The sequence below is a fragment of the Ruditapes philippinarum genome, unplaced genomic scaffold, assembly GCF_026571515.1.
Source record: "Ruditapes philippinarum isolate M1 unplaced genomic scaffold, ASM2657151v2 ctg216_1_1_1_1, whole genome shotgun sequence".
Taxonomy (NCBI): domain Eukaryota; kingdom Metazoa; phylum Mollusca; class Bivalvia; order Venerida; family Veneridae; genus Ruditapes; species Ruditapes philippinarum.
The window spans coordinates 479004-500903 of record NW_026866999.1 but is presented as its reverse complement, the minus strand read 5'-3'; positions in this window follow the sequence as shown (position 1 = coordinate 500903).

Genomic DNA, 21900 nt, shown 5'->3' with positions numbered 1-21900 from the left:
GTAACATTGATTTTACTATTTATCAAGACATATACATGTGTAATTCAAAACCTTATAATTTGTTGTTGTTTTTTTCTGAATGTTTCACAAATCTTCAAACCTTCAGTTTAGGGCTTATTTACATACATACATACATACATACATACATATTTGCGCTATTTCACTGGGGAATATTGCTGCAAAGCAAAAAAATCCTTTTAGACATAGCTTAAACTAATAAACGCCGTCGTTTCTTTATCATCAAGACCTTTAGTACCTTGACATGAAAATTTGATAGCCTGCTACATGTATAAAGCGTAAAGTCAGAACTCTAGTCAACAAGGCTTTTGAAATCAGAAAGACATGATCACTACCGCACAAAAAGGACTATCACTTTGTAAAAATTTTATCCAATGTCATCGGATAAGATTTTTGTATTTTACATTTTGGCCAACAACAAACGCATTTAGGGGCTTAAAGTCGTTATTAAAATGCTAAAAATCCATCTAAAGGTTTTTATTATGTTTTGGACACAAAGCAAACAGCGTGACATCTGACAGACGTTAACATAAACAGTTAAAATGTAATTATTTTTTTTTATTTATACTGTTTATCAGGACTACCATAAAAGTAAAATTGAAAACAATTAAAATAACCATGATCAAACTAATCCCAAATTAAAATCTAGTGATATTTAATATTAATCATCTTGAAAGAAGGCTGCATTAGCAAATGCCATGCCACCGCATGTCAAACATCAAAGAACACAATATCTAAATGATTAACACTATGAGATAACAAAGGAAATAACAGACAAAGATCAGTCGTTGACTGGTCAGAATAATTTTATAAGGTGTAAAAATAAATCATATTTCAGGTAATTCAGATGATTTTCTAAGTTACCCTTTATAACACAGCTTATAGACAAAGTTGCCTTGAAAAACCGAGTTCTTGACCATTCGGATTTATAGACCGGTCACACAAACTATCAGAAACCGAGTGGATTTGAAAACCCTTAATAAAATATTTTATAATAAAAAGTGAACACAAATACATCTAAACATTAACATTTAAATAGCAATATCAACTTTAAAATTGAGATATATATGGTGGCATTTTTCTGCCATCAGATAACCATATAACTAACTAGTTAATTAAGAGGTTAACTAGTTACGTAACTAGTTAACCTCTTAATTACCTAGCTAGTTATGTGGTTAACTAGTTACGTAACTAGTTAATTTTTCAATAAATAAAAGATCATAACGGGAAATAAATGCATGTTAGTTCCTACAACTGCCATCCTTTTATTATTTTGCAACTTAATATTATGAGGTTAACTAGTTACGTAACTAGTTGACCTCCTAACTAGCTAGTTAATTAAGAGGTTAATTAGTTATGTAACTAGTTAACCTCTTAATTTACTAGTTAATTAAGAGATTAACTAGTTACGTAACTTGTTAACATTTTAATTAACTAGTTAGTTAAGTGATCGATATTCTTATAGTCAAGCTAAAATGTCTTTTGAATGTGATTACACACTAGGTATTAAGAAGACTTGCAGCATCTGCTACATTTTTTCTGCAAGTGTTGCAGTTTAACAACAATGTCAATAGCACTTGGTCTTTTTGTCATATCATACATTAAACATTTCTTGACAATTTCAATAACTGCATCTGGAAATTCTGTTCCTCATTGTAGATAACTCAGGCAATGGGGCTGAATCCCTTTTTTCATGTTTTCTTCCAGTGTTTTAGTACCCTCACTATCAGAGTCATCATTATCATCATCCCCTCTATTATCAAGATTCATTCCAGATATCTTTTCCAGTATCACCCAGTCCAGGTTCAACATTCCCTTTAAAATGTTTTCAACTTCACTCTTGATATATGCATAAGTAAATTCATGTTTTTTCAGTCTAATTCGTGTACTCCACCTTTTTCTTTATTTGATAGACTGCGAGTGCCCGACATTGACCTCACTTTGCAGGGGATTTTTACTGTCATTTCTTTATCTTGCTCAGGCTGAAAAATCAAAATATCAATAGAATGAATCGTATATGAACATATTGGGTATTATTTCAGGAGCATACTGATATTTATAAGAGAGCATTGATGACTCAATATTGTTAACCTGAGACCATCTGCAATAATATCGACAACAAACTATGATAAACTATCAGTCTTAAAGAAAATTACGATCAATTGTATATTTCATATTTTTACTATCTGAAATGGTGATTTAGTTTTCACTGTAGCGATCATTTGACCAAGACCTGATGACAATTGCAGACTTTATGATAACAAGATATGTTTGTAAAACATGTATGCCCCCTATCAGCAGCCAATTAGTCATGTGATAAGGTTATAATGCATGACTTCTGACCCAGTGATCAAACAATTAATAAGGGTTATAAAGTATCTACTGGTCATGACTTTGACCCCTTGACCCAAAACTCAATAGGGGTCATCTGCTGGTCACGACCAATCATCATACAAAGTTTAAAGTTCCTAGGCCTAGGCGTTTTTAGTAAATTGATCAGAAACCGTTTTTACCTACAAGGTCAATGTGACCTTGACCTTTGACCCCTTGACCCCAAAATCAATAGGGGTCATCTGCTGGTCATGACCAATCACCATGCCTAGGTTGAAGTTCCTAGGCCTAAGGGTTCTCTTATTATTGATTGGAAACCGTTTTAACATACAAGGTCAATGTGACCTTGACCTTTGACCCCAAAATCAATAGGGGTCATCTGCTGGTCATGACCAATCACCATGCCAAGTTTGAAGTTCCTAGGACGAACGTTCTTTAGTTATTGATCAGAAACCGTTTTTACTTACAAGGTCATTGTGACCTTGACCTTTGACCCCTTAATCCCAAAATCAATATGAGTAATCTGCTGGTCATGACAAATCACCATACCAAGTTTGAAGTTCCTAGGCCTAAGTGTTCTTGAGTAATTGATCAGAAACCGTTTTTACTTACAAGGTCAATGTGACCTTGACCTTTGACCCCTTCACCTAAAACTCAATAGGGGTCATCTGCTGGTCATGACCATTCATCACACAAAGGTTGAAGTTCCTAGGCCTAAGCGTTTTTAGTAAATTGATCGGAAACCGTTTTTACCTACAAGGTCAATGTGACCTTGACCTTTGACCCCTTGACCCCAAAATCAATAGGGGTCATCTGCTGGTCATGACCAATCACCATGCCTAGGTTGAAGTTCCTAGGCCTAAGGGTTCTCTTATTATTGATAGGAAACCGTTTTGACATACAAGGTCAATGTGACCTTGACCTTTGACCCCAAAATCAATAGGGGTCATCTGCTGGTCATGACCAATCACCATGCCAAGTTTGAAGTTCCTAGGACGAACGTTCTTTAGTTATTGATCAGAAACCGTTTTTACTTACAAGGTCATTGTGACCTTGACCTTAGACCCCTTAATCCCAAAATCAATATGAGTAATCTGCTGGTCATGACAAATCACCATACAAAGTTTGAAGTTCCTAGGCCTAAGTGTTCTTGAGTTATTGATCAGAAACCGTTTTTACTTACAAGGTCAATGTGACCTTGACCTTTGACCCTTTCACCTAAAACTCAATAGGGGTCATCTGCTGGTCATGACCATTCATCACACAAAGGTTGAAGTTCCTAGGCCTAAGCGTTTTTAGTAAATTGATCGTAAACCGTTTTTACCTACAAGGTCAATGTGACCTTGACCTTTGACCCCTTGACCCCGAAATCAATAGGTCATCTGCTGGTCATGACCAATCACCATACCAAGTTTGAAGTTCCTAGGCCTTAGGGTTCTTTAGTTATTGATCGGAAACCGTTTTTACCTAAGAGGTCAATGTGACCTTGACCTTTGACCCCTTGACCCCAAAATCAATAGGGGTCATCTACTGATCATGACCAATCACCATCTCAAGTTTTAAGTCCCTAGGCCTAAGGGTTCTTTCATTATTGATCGGAAACCGTTTTTACCTACAAGGTCAATGTGACCTTGACCTTTGACCCCTTAACCCCAAAATCAATAGGGGTCATCTGATTGGTCATAACCAATCACCATACCAAGTTTGAAGTTCCTAGGCCTTAAGGTTCTTTAGTTATTGATTGGAAACCGTTTTTACCTACAAGGTCAATGTGACCTTGACCTTTGACCCCTTGACCCCAAAATCAATAGGGGTCATCTACTGATCATGACCAATCACCATACCAAGTTTGAAGTTCCTAGGCCTTAAGGTTCTTTAGTTATTGATCGGAAACCGTTTTTGCTTAAAAGGTCAATGTGACCTTGACCTTTGACCCCAAAATCAATAGGGGTCATCTACTGATCATGACCAATCACCATACCAAGTTTGAAGTTCCTACGCCTTAAGGTTCTTAAGTTATTGATCGGAAACCTTTTTTGCTTTCAAGGTCAATGTGACCTTGAACTTTGACCCCTTGACCCCAAAATCAATAGGGGTCATCTACTGGTCATGACCAATCACCATACCAAGTTTGAAGTTCCTAGGTCTTAAGGTTCTTTAGTTATTGATCGGAAACCGTTTTTGCTTACAAGGTCAATGTGACCTTGACCTTTGACCCCTTGACCCCAAAATCAATAGGGGTCATCTACTGATCATGACCAATCACCATACCAAGTTTAAAGTTCCTAGGCCTTAAGGTTCTTTAGTTATTGATCGGAAACCGTTTTTGCTTACAAGGTCAATGTGACCTTGACCCCTTGACCCCAAAATCAATAGGGATCATCTACTGATCATGACCAATCACCATACCAAGTTTGAAGTTCCTAGGCCTTAAGTTTCTTTAGTTATTGATCGGAAACCGTTTTTGCTTACAAGGTCAATGTGACCTTGACCTTTGACCCCTTGACCCCAAAATCAATAGGGGTCATCTACTGGTCATGACCAATCACCATACCAAGTTTGAAGTTCCTAGGCCTAAGGGTTCTTTAGTTATCACTCGGAAACCATTTGGTCTACGGACCGACGGACCGACGGACCGACAGACCGACGGACCGACGGACCGACAAGTGCAAAGCAATATACCCCCTTTTCTTCGAAATGGGGGCATAAATACAAGGTTATTTCTAAAATTTGACCTAGTGTCCTAGTTATGGGTCTGACATGACCATATTCAAATTAATCTTTTAGGCATGAATGGTAAATTATTTTGAAAAGTTTCATTGAGATGACATAAAAAATTTAGTCTCTTGATTGTAAACAATATGAAAAACAAGATCAAAAAGGAAAGGCGGCGTTCAATGAACGCAACCCCCACATGACCCAGCAACAAGAACCAGTGGCAAGGAGCCCAGGCGGACCCCGACAAAAACAGGACAGGGCACAAGGCAGAGCACGGACAGGCTAATCACCAAAACGACAAACAACCTGTAACCGACAAGGAACTCAAAGAAAACAAGCAATTGAGCGAACAATAGAAAATAATAAGGTTTATGTAAGATTTATCTTGTGTTTTTTCATCATACATAAATTCAGACTATTCTTTTTTCCTAGATCAGTGATCACATGTGTCACCTGCCGATAGCAAATTAATTATGGGACAAATTTCTTTTTTAATTCAAAAGCCATAACTCAGCTTAACTTATTCACCTATTTAATGAGTTAAACATGCTCGTGTACTTAAGGTATCAATGACATACCCACTCGTGACCCTATAAGCTTCAGATCAAGGAAAAAGATGTATACATAGGTTAGATGTAGGCAACACATTCTCTTTATACTCGAGGCAAAAGGTCAACATTGCATCATCTTAGATGGCCCTGACCTCTGACCCAGTGAACTGGCTCATGTGCATGACAATTCATGTCATATGAAATTCCTCCATGATCAAAGAAGTTATGGCATGGGTAACTTCTGATGAACACACAAACACTAAATAGCCACTTTGACAACTATCTCTGAGCTCAGTGAAAGCGGGCTTGAAAAAATCCTCTGATCACTATACATAATACTTTAAAGTATAAGCAAGATACAGTGCCAATAAAAAGATTTTTTTGCGAAACCCTCCGCCTTTCTATGGAGATTATTTGTCCCAAGTTATATTTAAATCCCTCTACGCATGTAGGATTTACACTTGGGTCATGGGTTTGCGCTGACTCCCAAGTGTGACCTTGGCTTTTGAGCAGCAGATCTGGGTGTTGTATTAGATATACCACCACATCATGGTGAATATTTGGTATCAAATTTGTTCTCCTTTAAAGAAAGACAAAATATAGACGGGACAAAGCAGGACGGACGCTAAGATGGACGTCCTTAAATTTTGGTTTTATGTGAGTGACAATTCTTTGGTTCTGAAAAGACACACAAACCAAAAAAAGAGGGCCATATCTCGCTCACCTGTTTCATCTGACCTTTGGCGTTTGTCATAGCCAACCTCCTACCAAGTTTATGATTGTCAAGGTCAATATGACCCCGGGGTCATGATTTGAACAATTTTGGTAGAGGTCCACAAGTCAATGCTACATGCCAAATATCTATGCCCTAGGCCTTGTGATTCTTAAGAAAAAGATTTTCTAAGATTTCCCTTGGTATGTCTATGTAAAAATCAAATGGCCCCTGCGCCAAGGTTAATTTGATCCCGGAAAGCATGATTTCGACAATCTGGGTAGAGGTCCACTAATCAATGCTACATGCAAACATCTAAGCTCTGGGCCTTGGGATTCTTAAGAAGAAGATTTTTCTAAGATTTCCCCATATAACTCTATGTAAAATCAAGTGGCCCCTGTGTCAAGGTCGATTTGACCCCGGGGCTCATGATTTGAACAATCTTGGTAGAGATCCACTAGTTCATAGGGTGAAAAGTAGGTTGGGATTCTGAAAAATATGAGTAAACCCCCATCCCCCCTCCTAGAATAGACACTGAGGATGCAAGTTCGAGACGTAGATCTAGCTCCGATTACATTTTTTTCTTTCTTTTGTAAACCCCACAGATAACCACCCCCTCTTTTTATCGACCCAAAATAAAATAATCCCTTTTAAGATTTTAGAATATTGGTGAAACCCAAAAAGTGCTGGACTAACATAAAAAATGAGGATTCTCTGTGCGGACAGATTCTAAAACTGTATCGATACCTGAAAAAGGCGGCCTATATAAATTTATGCATTATTATGAAAAATATAGTGTCAAATAAAGGAAGAGTACTTACTTTTGAAAAAAAATGAATTGCAACTCCTGTAACTCTCGCCACCTTTACTCTGAACGGAAAAAGCCATAAGCGCATGCTCAAGCGTCGTGCCATACTTGACATCGTGACGTCACAACTGTGCAGATGAAATAGTGAATTCGTGAATTCATAATTTCACGATTTCATTTTTAAAAAATGAAATCGTGAATTCATGAATTCACGATTTCGTTATTTCATTTATTCATGTTTTTATTAAGAGAAATCGTGAAATTATGAAATCGCGAATTCACTAATTCATAAGTTCACGATTTTACTTTAAAAAAAATGCAATCGTGAATTCATGAATTCGCAAGTTCATTATTTCATTTATTCAGGTTTTTTAAGAGAAATCGTGAAATTATGAAATCGCGAATTCATGAATTCGCGGTTGCATTATTTCACGATTTCACTTTAAAAAATGAAATCGTGAATTCGTGAATTCATGATTTCACGATTTCATTTATTCAGTTTGTTAAAGAGAAATCGTGAAATTATGAATTCACGAATTCACGATATAAAAATTCAATATTTCACTCTAAAAATAATGAAATATTAAAGTCTTGAAATCATGAATTCGTGAACGTGAAATGTCACCACCGGTCTTTCGTAGAAAACAATATTGATTGATAAAAGAAAAGAATGTAATTTCGACCATAAATTTTTTACAATAGTACATTCCCAAAAAAGATGGTAAAGCGTTTCTAAATTGCTACCACAAAAATCACATAGATTTGAATTACAAAGACTATACTTAAATAACATTGTATTAGTTGGAATAAGTCTATGAATAAATTTGTATTGAAAATTTCTCAATGACACGTCTGTAGTACTTTTAAATGGAACCATATATATTTTTTGCCAATCCAACTCAGTTTCTATTTCTTTTTCCCATTTCTCTTCATTTGTATTTTTGAACCTTTCATCATTTTCAAGTTGAATATTATATCAAAGCTTATTTGTAGATTTTGATTTTTTAACTTTATTTAGGAGTGTATCTTGTACTTGGTTATAATTTCTTGTAGATTTCAGACTATTAAGATATCCTTTTGGTATATTATTCACAAGCGTGTAATATTTTAAAAACTCAGCATTTTCCATACCATAGATATTTTTAAGGTCTTCAAATTTGTAGAGTTCATTTTTCCTATAATCATATAGATGTTCTAAATATAGAATACCTTTTTGATGCCATGTTTTATAGTACACCAATTTATTATCAATTTTAATATTCGAATTATTCCATATTATATGTTTAAGGTTATCTTTTTTATTATTGTGTTCTTGTTGAATATGAAACCATGACGAAAGCACATTGTTTACAAATGAATTATGAGGAAAATGCTTATTGATATCTGATTTCGAAAGATTACAGTCAAATATAAGGTCATTTCCATACTGTTTTATCTTTTGATTTATAAAAAGTTTCCATAATCCTTTATTGTCCTCATTTATATATCGTTTGACCCAATTTGCCTTTACTGCATTTAAAAAATTATTAATATCGATCATTTTTAAACCACCATTTTTAACATTAAGTTTTAATGTTTTACGTTTGATTTTTTCTGGCTTGCCATCCCAAAGAAACAAAAACATTGCTTTAATTATTTCTTTTATCTTATTACTTGATGGGTTTTCTAAAACTGAAAATGGATACAACAGTTTAGGTAAGGCAAATGTTTTTATTACCATCACTTTTACCCATAAGGGTCAGTTTTCTGTGTTGCCATTGTTTTAAGCAAATAAAAAAAATTTCTTAGTTTTGGTTCTAAATTTAAATCTGTATTTATTTTGTAATTAGACGAGAAAAGAATACCTAGAGTTTTTGCTGAATCAGATGTCCAATTGAATTTTTTATATTTACAATGTTCTATATCACTTTTTGTGAGCGATCCCACTCGTAGAACTGTGGATTTTTTTGTATTAAGTTTTAAACCAGAGATTTTTGCTAAATTCCGTTATGACATATACAAGTTTTTCAAAAGACTTCACTGATCCATCATTAACAAATGTTGCATCATCTGCAAAAAAGGATTGCTTTATTGTTTTGTTCGCGATTTCTATTCCTTTAATTTCACTATCTTTTTCTATGAAATTTGATAATATTTCTATTCATAAAATAAATAATGAAGATGATAATGGACATCCCTGACGTACTCCCCTTTCTATATTAAAAGACTCTGAAAAATGTCCATTATTGATAACTATACTTGATATATCAGTATAAAAGATTTTAACCCATTTTATAAGATCTTTGCCAAAATTAAATTTATTCAGTGTATCAAATATAAATTGATGGCTTAGACTGTCGAATGCTTTTTCATAATCAGCAAAGAATAATAAACCCGGTTTATTTTCTTTCTGCAGATGTTCAATAATTTCAAAAATCAGCCTTACATTTTCACCAATATATCTATTTTTCATAAAACCAGTTTGATTAAAACTTATTATAGACGGCAGAACTTTTTTTATTCTATTTGAAATTGTTTTTGTTGCAAGTTTATAATCAACATTGAGCAAGCTTATTGGTCTCCAATTTGAAATATCTGTAAGATCTTTATCCGGTTAAGGAATAAGGGATATTATTCCTTGTCTTTGAAGTGTTCATTGAACGCCGCCTTTCCTTGTTGATCTTGTTTTTCATATTTTATTAATTTTGAAGTATCAAAAGAGTAATTAATGGAAGCTAGATAATAGTCTTTTATGCTATTCCAAAATAATTTATAGAATTCAACTGTTAAACCATCAGATCCTGGACTTTTAATATTTTTCATTTGTGATAAAGCTATTTTACATTCATATTCATTAATTTTCCCTTCACATGTGATCTTTTCTTCTTCATTTAATAATTTTATATCTGTATCAAAAAAATTAATATTTGAGTTTTGAGAAGTTCTATATCTATACAAACATTCATAAAAGGATTTTTCTTCTTTTAATATTTCTTTTATTTCTGTTATTACTTTATTTTCTACTTTTAATTTATGTATAACGTTTTTCTCGGCTTGTCTTTTTTCTAAGTTTGCAAAATATTTACTATTTTTTTTCGTTATGTTCTACATGAATAGCTCTTGCTCTTAAAATTGAGCCATTTACACGATATTCATAAATTTCATCAAGTTTTTTGTTTTTTTTAATAAAATTTCTTTTTTTTAACTTATTTTCATCTTCACTTTCTTTATAGGAATCAATTGTTAGTATTTTTCTTCTAATTGTTTTATTTCATTGATCAAATTTAACTCTTGTTCTTTTTCTTTCTTTTTCTTAAAACTTGCATAACGTATTGTTTCATTTCTTATTGCACCTTTAATTATTTCCCACAAAGTATTTGGATTTGATGTTTTATTTATTTCCGCTGTTGTTTGAATAATTTCTTTAATTTGACTTTGATAAACTTCATCTAATAATAAAGCACTGTTCATTTTAAAGTATCCAGGTCCTTTTTGCATTGCATGATCATTAAATGTCAAAGTAACTAGAGAATGATCTGTTTTAAAGCCATGTGAAATATTACTTTTTGAAATGATGTTTCTAAGCGAATCGGATATAAGAAAGTAATCAAGTCTACAGTATATGACTGGTTTTCCATTAGAGTGCCATGTAAATTGCCTCTTTTCAGGGTGTTTAAAACGCCAAATGTCAATTAGATTACATGTTTCAATTATGTTTTTTATATTATCTCTACATTTTCTACTTGTATGAAGATTTCCATTCTTTTTATCCAAAGATGTATTAATTACTGTAATGAAATCGCCACCGAATAAAATGTTCTTGTCGTCATTTTCAAGAATAAAATTTTCAAGTATATCAAAAATATATATGTTATCATCATTTGGTCCATAAATATTAATCATTGTGAAATCCTTGTCATTTATTTTTACTTCAATCATTATTAATTTTCCTATAATCAATTCTTTTTTATTTAAAATTTTAATATTACAATCGTTTTTAATCAAAAATGCAACGCCTGCTTTGTTAGATTTATTTCCACTGAAAAAAGTTGTGCCATTCCATTCATTTTTCAAAGGTTCATATTGATTTGTTAAGTGGGTTTCTTGTAACATATAAATAGAATATGGTTGTGAATCCATCCAATTAAATAATTGTTTTCGTTTTTGACTATTTCCTAACCCTCTAACATTTAAAGTAATTGTCATGTGGTCGATATTCGTGTTTTTGAATATCGTTTTTATGTATCATTTTGTCCTTGTATTTGTATATATATCTTTGTATTTGTCTGTTTACAGTCCGATATACAATCCATTATCCCATATCATTCCTATATCATTCCATTTCATCATCTTATTATAACAACTAATTTCTCATATTTCATTCTGACATAATTTGCATGCCGGGCCTCAGTTTTTACAAACTTCCCGGAAAATCCACCTCACGCATGCGCACTTTGGTATAAATATTTCTATTGGTTTGCGCCAGAAATTGTTGTCTTGTTTATTTATTTATTTATCAAGGCGTATGTTTTATGTCCTTACAGGTAATTGTTGTTATTCATTATGTTTCATTATCATGCATATTTCCATTGATCGTTTATGTATTTCGGATCTGTATTTATATGCACTTTGGTATAAATATTTCCTTGGTTTGCGCCAGAAATTGTTTGTCTTATTTATTTATTTATTTATCAAGGCGTATGTTTATGTCCTTACAGGCATAAACGACCATTCATACATCGGAAAAGGACCATACGACATTGGTGGCCAGTGTGGATTTTTATGTTTGGATTGGTTTTTTATTGGTACGAATATATTGGTGACGAAACAACGAACACAAACGGTGACGTAGGGAATTCCCGACTCCAGCCAATCAGAACAGCTTTTATATTTTTTGTTTACTTCCGGTGACCGGGTACTCCCGAGGAATTCCATCAAAACAAGCAAAAGTTTCAACTTACTAGTTATATTTCTATATTTTAAAGAGCTCTAACATTAAATTAATTAAAGGTACCTATTCTTATTTATATATCAACGTTGGATCATTCGCTTCTTCGGACCATTTAAACGACAACTTTATATTTGTGGACTTTGAACATTTGTAAACAAACAGTGTAAATTCTTTAAACAGTTAAAATTATTCAGTGTTTACATATTTTGGATAAGTGTCTTATTCATTTTAATTAGTATCAAGTGCCATTTCATAGTTATATTGTAAAATGTAGATCTGGGTTGATTTTTTTCATTTATCTATATCCAGTGGTGTAAAATCTTGATCAAGATCTACATGTGAAAATCAATTTGTTTTGAACCATAGATATACATGTATATTATTATTTGATTTTGTATATTTTAGGTTGAATTCCACAAAGCCTTGTACTTCAGGCTTCTGTGATATTGATTTTTATCCTGTTGCTGGCTTTTTGAAGATTGACACAGACATGTAGACACAGCATTTAACTATCAGGTGGTTGGTGAGCTAACACTCTGTCTCTTTTATCTTTCATCTTGGTCTGAATAACTAGTATATTACACCTGTCCCTATTTGAAGTTAATTCCACCCAGTCTGGTATTGTCCATTTACTGTAATAAATCCTATATTACCCCAGATATTATATATCCAACATCTGAATTATTTCATATATCCTATCCTGATAACTTATTGTAGCTGATTACTTACTGTACCAATCTTTATTATTATTATTTATTAAAAGCAGGACTTGCTTGAACCCGAATTTTGCCTGAAGTAAGCATGTAGATTGAATAGTTTAGCATTTATTGTAGGAACAGATCATTGTAGTTGACTTGTGAGTAAATATAAAGTAGACAAGTAGGTTTGAAATATTTATTCTTTAGTTAGAATAAATTGTTCAACCCGGGCAGTTAAAATCAATTATATTTAAAATTCTGTAAACTTGAAATAGCATTTCATTTGAAATACTGCGACGGTATCATGTAGCCGGTAAATAGATTTGAAGTGAAATATTTATTCTTTAATTAGAATAAATTGTTCATTTTTGAATCCCGCTGATTATATATTTTTATACACAGTTTGTGAGAACCAACACTAAACTTCTTCTTCATTTTCGAATAGTGAAGTATTTTGTGTAAGTGGTAATATATTTTCTTAATATATAGAATTATTCTATATTTACAAGAATTTAACATATATACAAATAGTAAATCAATTGTTGCTACTGTATCACATCTGAAAAATTGATAATTTGGGTTCTACTCGTTTAGTCATTATAAAAAAGTCTGTTGATAGGCATATTATTTTACTTTATGAACTGAAAATCAAACATTTTGCATTGAAATAATTGTCTAAATCAGAAGAAAGGAAACTTTCACACATTTATTTATTCCGGTTAGCTTTGTGTGTACTTGTATTAAGTTGAGTCTGTGCCTGAACAGGCAAATTTATAGATGATCTATATACATGTAAGTTAGATCTTTGGGATTTTTTTTTCCTGATATTGTATAGAGTACTGGACTGAACATTGTTTGCAATACAGAATTCCTGCATATAATTTCACAAGCCTGTGTGTCTTTTGCAATTACCATAAATTAGTTGAAATTTATACACTATAGCAAGTAACTGAACAAGTGTCTGTGCATTTCACAATATAATTTTATAGACTTGCTACCTGTAACTTGACAATCTTAGGTGTTTGTTATTTATTTAGTGAGTTAAGCACTGAATATTATTCAGTTGAATTTAATACTGCTTTATAATAGAGACTGAATATCAGTGTTATTAGATCTATTGTTTTACAAACTTTGATCTAAATTTACTGACTGTATCTGGTACTTATATTATTCAGGTGACCTTGAAATTTTGTGTAATGTATGGTGCACTGTGTGGGTCATAATTTGAATAAAGTTGATTAATTATTTTCAAGTCTTTGTGTTTTTTTTCTTTTGAAATAAAATTGTTTTATTTCTATTGTTTGTTTTTTATTACATCTATATAGACCTAAACTGGTTACTGATGTAAATCATTTTTTTTAGTGTATGGTGTACAATTTGGGCCATTTGAAATCCTGAATTTTAAGTCACGTTCATTTTTTTTTTGGTCCAATCCATTTTTTTTTGTTTTCTCATCATGGCGGATGGTACAACTCAGTCCTTAGACTATTCAGATGCAGATCTAGAATTTTTTGCTAGACAGTTACAGAAATCTGGTAAGTTTCAAGTTAATGCAATGGCAAGTACACCTCATACAGTACACTCAAGTCATACATTTAATGTTACACCTACTCCTATACGGGAACATATCAGCAGAACACATCAGGTTCACTTTCCTCCACCTGTTTATAGCATTCCTCCACCCATGCCTAACCCTCAACCATACTTGTCTTTTGTGACAAATAGGGACTTGGTACATGCCCGTATCCCTGAGTTACCTTCTTTTTCAGGAGATGGGAAATACAACTCGTCAATGTTCGAGATATGGCGCTATGATGTCAATTGTGTCATTGATGAGGGTAATTATCCACCATTTATTATCAGGGAGGCCATTCGTAAATCTTTGAAAGGCAGTGCCAGAGGTGTTCTTTTGCATTTAGGTGAAAATGCCACTGTTCCTGAGATCTTGAATGAGTTAGATGGCATTTATGGTAATGTTCATTCAACTGAAAGGTTGAAGGAACAGTTTTATAATGAACAGCAGAAGGTGGATGAGTCTGTTGCTGACTATAGTTTGCGTCTGGAGAGGTTGCTTAGCAGGATACCATGCAATCTTGATAGGTTGTCCAAGGATGAGATGCTGCGGGGTAGGTTGTGGTCAGGCCTTCGTGATATAGAGCTTAAGAATGCCTCTAGATTTCTTTTTCAGAAGGACCTCAACTTCAATACTCTTCGCAAAGAGTTGAGAGCCATTGAGGAAGACTTACGCTTGTCTCGGTTAGCCACTGCTCTCCCTCTTCCACCCAAGCAGGCAACCCAGGCCAATGTTTCTTTACCTAATACTCCTAATGAGTCTGTTCCTGCACAGCAGTGTGCCACTACTGTAGATAGTAGACTTCTCCAGGAAATAAGGGCCCTTTCTAAGCAGATGGAAGGCATGGAGTCCAGGCTGTCTAGTATGGAGAAGGAACTCAAGGGCTTGACACAAGAGAGATCTTCCACTCAGGATGTCAAAGCCTCTGCCAGTCCTTTAAACTACAGTCGACCTCCATCGCAGGGCAGATGAGAGGTCATTCTTCCCCTTCTAATGCCCCTGCTTCTACATTTCCTCTAGTTGGCTCTTCTAATGAAACTGAAATTCTTCTAAATGGCACTTCTACTATAGCTTTGATAGATACTGGTTCTATGATCTCATCTATTGGAATTTCCTTCTTCAAATCTTTAAAGCCTCAGCCTGTCATGTCACAGTTGTCAGATTTTATGTTGGATATTTCTTCTGCTAATGGTTCTAAGGTACCATATCTTGGATATTCAGTTCTTGATATTTCTTTTCCTTCTCTTTCATTACAATCTTTTTCAGCTCCTATTCTGATTGTTCCAGACACAGAGTACTCCTGCAGAGTTCCTTTGATAATAGGCACTAACATACTGAATGTTTTGAAGTCATCAGAAACAGAGTCAACATCATCTCCACTTTCAGACATCATATCTTCCTTGTCTGACATTGTCACCAAACCTGTTACTCTTCTTCATCATCAGACTGTCATTGTGAAGCCTTTTGAAACAACAACACTTGAGGGAAAGGTGAGACATATTGGCAACATGTCATCTGGTGTTACAGAGTCTACTGATTCTCTTATGTTGAATGTGTGCCCTAGATTGGTTAAATTACAACCTGGTACTTCTTTTTGCAGAGTTCCAGTACGTGTTTGTAACTTGACTGCTAGAGCTATTACCATTCATCCAAGAATGACTCTTTGTAACTTACATGATGTGTCTGTTGTTCGCACCATTGATCCTTCAGAGGGCGTTGCTGATAAATCCCACAATTCAGACAAGTCTCTTGATGACCTTGGTATTTCTATTCCCACTGATACTTTAACTTCTGAACAGCAGGTTAAGGCAACTTCCTTCTTCAATCAGTGGAAACATATTTTCTCCTCTGGGCCTACTGATCTTGGTTCTACTGACTTGGTCGAACATGAAATCAATCTGTCTGATCCCACACCTTTTAAAGACCCTTATCGCCGAATACCACCAGGGATGTTTGAGGAGGTACGTGAGCATTTACGAGACATGATTTCGGCAGGAGCGATCCGTGAGTCCAAGAGTCCTTTTTCTTCTAATGTTGTGTTAGTAAGAAAGAAGGACGGGTCTTTGCGTTTTTGTATCGATTACCGGAAACTGAACAACCGTACAATCAAGGATGCTTATGCCCTTCCTCGCATCGACGAAACTATAGATTCTCTCATAGGTTCCACTATTTTCTCTAAGCTCGACCTACGCTCAGGTTACTGGCAGGTCCCAGTCAAAGAATCTGATAAGCAAAAGACTGCCTTTAGTGTTGGGCCTCTCGGATTCTATGAGTGCAACAGAATGGCTTTTGGTCTTACCAATGCCCCTGCAACGTTTCAGCGTCTGATGGAGCGTTGTATGGGCGAACTTCACCTTCGTGACTGTTTGATTTATCTTGATGACATTATCATCTTTTCTGATTCTATTGATACTCATTTCCGTCGCCTTCAGTCTGTCTTTCAACGTCTTGAGATGCACAATCTTAAACTTAAAGGGTCCAAGTGTGAATTCTTTAAGCCGCAAGTCCAGTATTTGGGTCACATTGTTAGTGCTGATGGTGTGAAGACAGATCCTGAGAAGATTGAAGCACTCAAGACATACCCTGTACCTACTTGCCTTAAGGAGTTGCGTAGCTTTTTAGGTTTTTCAGGTTATTACAGGAGATTCATTAAAGACTACGCACATATCGCCAAACCTTTAAATGACCTTCTTATTGGTATTCCCACCTGCAAAAGTTCTTCTAAAAAATCTAAAGTTCCTTTCAATTGGGGTCCAGATCAGCAAAATGCCTTTTGTTCTTTGATAGATAAACTTTCTTCTCCTCCAGTCTTAGCTTTTGCTGACTACAATAAACCTTTCATTCTTAATGTTGATGCCAGTACTAGCGGTTTGGGAGCGGTTCTTTACCAGGTTGGTGCTGATGGTAAGGAGCATGTTATTTCCTATGCCAGTAGGGGTTTGAGAGCGGGAGAAAGACATTATCCTGCTCACAAACTAGAGTTCTTGGCTCTTAAGTGGTCTGTCTGTGATAAGTTCCATGATTACCTCTATGGTAATTCTGTGGAAGTTAGAACAGACAATAACCCACTTACCTATGTGTTTTCATCTGCCAAGCTTGATGCTACCAGTCACAGGTGGTTATCCTCCTTGTCTGCGTATGACATCAACTTGCGGTACAGAGCTGGTAAAGAGAACATCGACGCCGATACCCTTTCTAGAATTCCTTCAGCTTCTTCTCTTCCTGATTCTAACATTCTCCTTTCAGATGCTGTCAAGGCTCTTTTGTTTTCTCAATCTGAAGGTCCAGGTCAACTTCCAGCCGTAGAATGTATTTCTTTTAACCAAACTGTTCTTTCTCTTAATCCCAGAGACGAGATCGAAGTCGGAAGCAGCCTTAAGTCAATTGATTGGAAGAAGGAGCAGCAAGATGATCCAACACTTTCCCGTTTAGTTCAACTCTTTGAAATTGGTCATAGGTTAACTGAACGCCAAAAGTCACATGAAACGGCCAAGGTTCGATCGTTTCTGAAGGAATGGAGCAACCTTTACTTTAAGGATTCAATTCTTTACCGTAAAGGTACTTCAAATGGTTATCCTGTTACTCAGCTTGTTCTCCCTGAACATATGCTTGATTTAGCTTTCCAGGGTTTGCATGATGAGGCAGGACATCAAGGTTGTACAAGAACGATTTCCTTGTTCCGTTCACGTTTCTTTTGGCCTCAGTTAGAACAGTATATCGAACACAGGGTTCGAAAACTGCCCCAGATGTATCCGGAGAAAGTCATTGGATAAAACGACTGCTAAGTTAAATCCTATTCAGTCGAGTTATCCAATGGAAATTGTCTGTATGGATTTTCTTTCTCTGGAGATGTCTCGGGGTGGTTATGAAAAATCATCTTGATCATTACCGATCACTTCACTCGTTTTGCTCAGGCTATCCCTGCCAAGAACCAAACTGCACATACTACCGCTAAACTTCTCTTTGAAAATTTTGTTTGTCACTATGGTTTTCCTAGTCGGTTCCATAGTGATCAAGGACGAAATTTTGAAAGCGAAGTTATCCGGGAGTTGTGCAAGTTGGCCAATATTGACAAGACCCGGACTACTCCGTATCATCCACAGGGAAATGGGATGCCTGAGCGCTTTAATGAAACCCTCTTGAATATGTTGGGGACCCTGGAAGACGACAAGAAGGTCAATTGGAAGTCTCATGTTCCCGCTCTTGTCCATGCCTATAACTCTACTCCCCATTCTTCTACTGGTTATTCTCCCCACTTTCTCATGTTTGGTCGCCACCCTAGGCTTGCCATTGATGCGTTTCTTGGCATCGAACCAGACAAATCTCCTGTCAAGGACCATTCTTACGTCTCCGGTCTCCAGAACAGACTAAAATTTGCATATTCTGTTGCACTCCGAGAGGCCAAGAAACAAGGCAAGAAACATAAAAGGTACTATGACCTCCGTGTGAGAGAAGCGGAATTGAAGCCCGGGGATCGAGTACTGGTCCGAAATGTAGGTGTTCGGGGAAAATCCAAACTTGCCGATAGATGGGAGAAAGATGTCTATACCATTCTCAGCCAGCCCACCTCTGGAATTCCCATCTATGAGGTGAAGAAGGAAAACAGCAAGGACAGGTCCAGGGTTTTGCACAGGAACCTTTTACTTCCCTTTATGGGGATGCCTTTGTGCAAAACAACTGAGTCCTTATACAAGCCCGCTTCCTCTGACTTACATTCGGATCAGAACTCGTTCTCCAATCCCTCCTCTGATATTTCTATTACAGCTCCATTAGATTCCAATACCTCACTTACATCAAGTCCATCAAATCTTTCACATAGCGATTCTTCCACAATACATGATTCTAACAATTGTATGTCAACTTCTTTTTCAGGAACAACAAACAGCAAACAAGATGCCACGTCAACAACTCAAACTTCTTATTCTGTTCCAAATAAAACATCTCATTCTATTACAGGTTCAAAATATGTCATTCCTGCACTGAGAAATCCATCTAAGGACAACAACAACAATTTACAGAGACAGAAACGTACTAGAAAGAAACCCGGATGGATGCTAAATGATAACTGGAAATTAGATTAATGCTTTTTCTTTTCTTTATAGTATAGGTGTGTCTCAACTTTGAAGTTAGGCGTTGTTCAGTACCTGATGTGTTTCGTTTTATGTTTTATACCATGTACCATATATTTTACCTTGATAATTTATAAATGTACTTTACAGTACTTTAAAAATAAAGGATTTATTGTTGAGAGTGCACCTCTTCAATGAATTCACAGTTCTACTGATAAATTAAAATTTTGTTTCCGCGTGACATATATTTTTCGCGATTCGCGGCATACGGTATTTTTGTGGAACATGCTTGAGTTTAAGGTATTTTGCCCGGGTATTATATATTTACTCACAGGTTGTAATTGCCTTCAGTATTTAGATTTAGTTATGTAGTACCTAGTAGTTTAGTTACTTTATGGTCTAAGCTTACTACTTGCAATGTCTTATTCAAGCTCTTCCTCTTTAATATTTTATGAATGTCGGGGCGACATTCCCCAAAGTGGGGAAGTATGTCATGTGGTCGATATTCGTGTTTTTGAATATCGTTTTTATGTATCATTTTGTCCTTGTATTTGTATATATATCTTTGTATTTGTCTGTTTACAGTCCGATATACAATCCATTATCCCATATCATTCCTATATCATTCCATTTCATCATCTTATTATAACAACTAATTTCTCATATTTCATTCTGACATAATTTGCATGCCGGGCCTCAGTTTTTACAAACTTCCCGGAAAATCCACCTCACGCATGCGCACTTTGGTATAAATATTTCTATTGGTTTGCGCCAGAAATTGTTGTCTTGTTTATTTATTTATTTATCAAGGCGTATGTTTTATGTCCTTACAGGTAATTGTTGTTATTCATTATGTTTCATTATCATGCATATTTCCATTGATCGTTTATGTATTTCGGATCTGTATTTATATGCACTTTGGTATAAATATTTCCTTGGTTTGCGCCAGAAATTGTTTGTCTTATTTATTTATTTATTTATCAAGGCGTATGTTTATGTCCTTACAGGCATAAACGACCATTCATACATCGGAAAAGGACCATACGACATAATTATTGTAGTTTCCATGGAGAGCAAACCAACCTCATACTTAAAAGTATAAAACCATAATACACAAAAAACAAAACCAGCTCACCTATTAAACTGAAAAAAACAATTACGAAAACAAACTTATTATTATTATACCTGGCCTACCTTACAAAAATTCAAAAACTTGTTAAGTGAAACTAACCGAAATTATTCAGAATCTATGTAAATTTATATATTATGCTAATCTACTGAGAAACTAACAAACATTCTTTAATATTAATAAGCTCTTCAGAAAACCATTAGACAATAACTATTGTATAAACATAAGTAAAACCCATACATTTCCACTGTATTTCATGTATTGTTTGCTATTAATATGTTACATGTTTGGTGCAATAAATATATTGAATTGAATTGAATATATAGCATATCAGTAGGCGGTTACCACCACCACATTTACTGCTCACCTGCATTGTTGCATCGATACGAAACGCTCGTTTTTGTCAGAGTCCCTATCCAATTTTTTTTTGTTTGTAATATTTTTTTGTTCCCACTGCTTACTTCAAGCTCTTTTAAAATGATATCATTATTATGTAAATTTATATAAAGTGACTAAATGGCGTTATTGTTTGGAGGATGATTGCGCAGTGCAATACAGTTTGAAAGAAAAAGCATTTACAAATGTATTATGATATGGTAAAGACTTGAACATTTGTAATTCATCAAAAGAACTCATTAAAATTGACTTTCTTTATAAAATTTTCTTCTTTGACCTATCATTATTGTACCAGAGACGTAGATACCATTTATCTATGTCTCAGATTGTATAGAATTAAAGGGATTTCCATCAGATTAGCCTACGCAGTAGGTTTGGTGAAGTAATTCAAAGTAATGCATAGAAATGAACATTACATGAATTTTGCATTACAATACCATTACAAGTAATGCAAATTGGCATGCAGTATCATGACATTGCTGAGAGGAAAAGTAATGCGTTCCTACTGCATTACCATTACCAGTATCACTACCCTAAGCCTGTCCCATCCACATGAATAACACAGTCAAAATCAATGATTGGCCCTAGTGAAAGAAATGTATTGTCTATTCCTGCATGCTTTGAATTAAGTTTAGGTGTTATATATTGTTTTTGATTAGTTCTTTATAATCTATAGAATGCTTAATGTAGTAAAACCCTTCCTTTATTTTAGTGCCATAAATGTATTTATTTTTTTGAAACTACATGTATTCTATATTCAAGTACAGTTAAATCTTAGGTAGTTACTTAGTGCCTGTATGATATTTTCCCATCTTATTCTAAATTATGATGCACACATAAACACACAAGCGAAAGAATTTCCCCTAGTTAGGGCTCCCTTAGAAATACGCCCTCCTTTCGGTTTATTCCTATAGCGTGGATAAAACAAAACATATATGCACAAGCGCAAAGGATACTTTTGCAAACA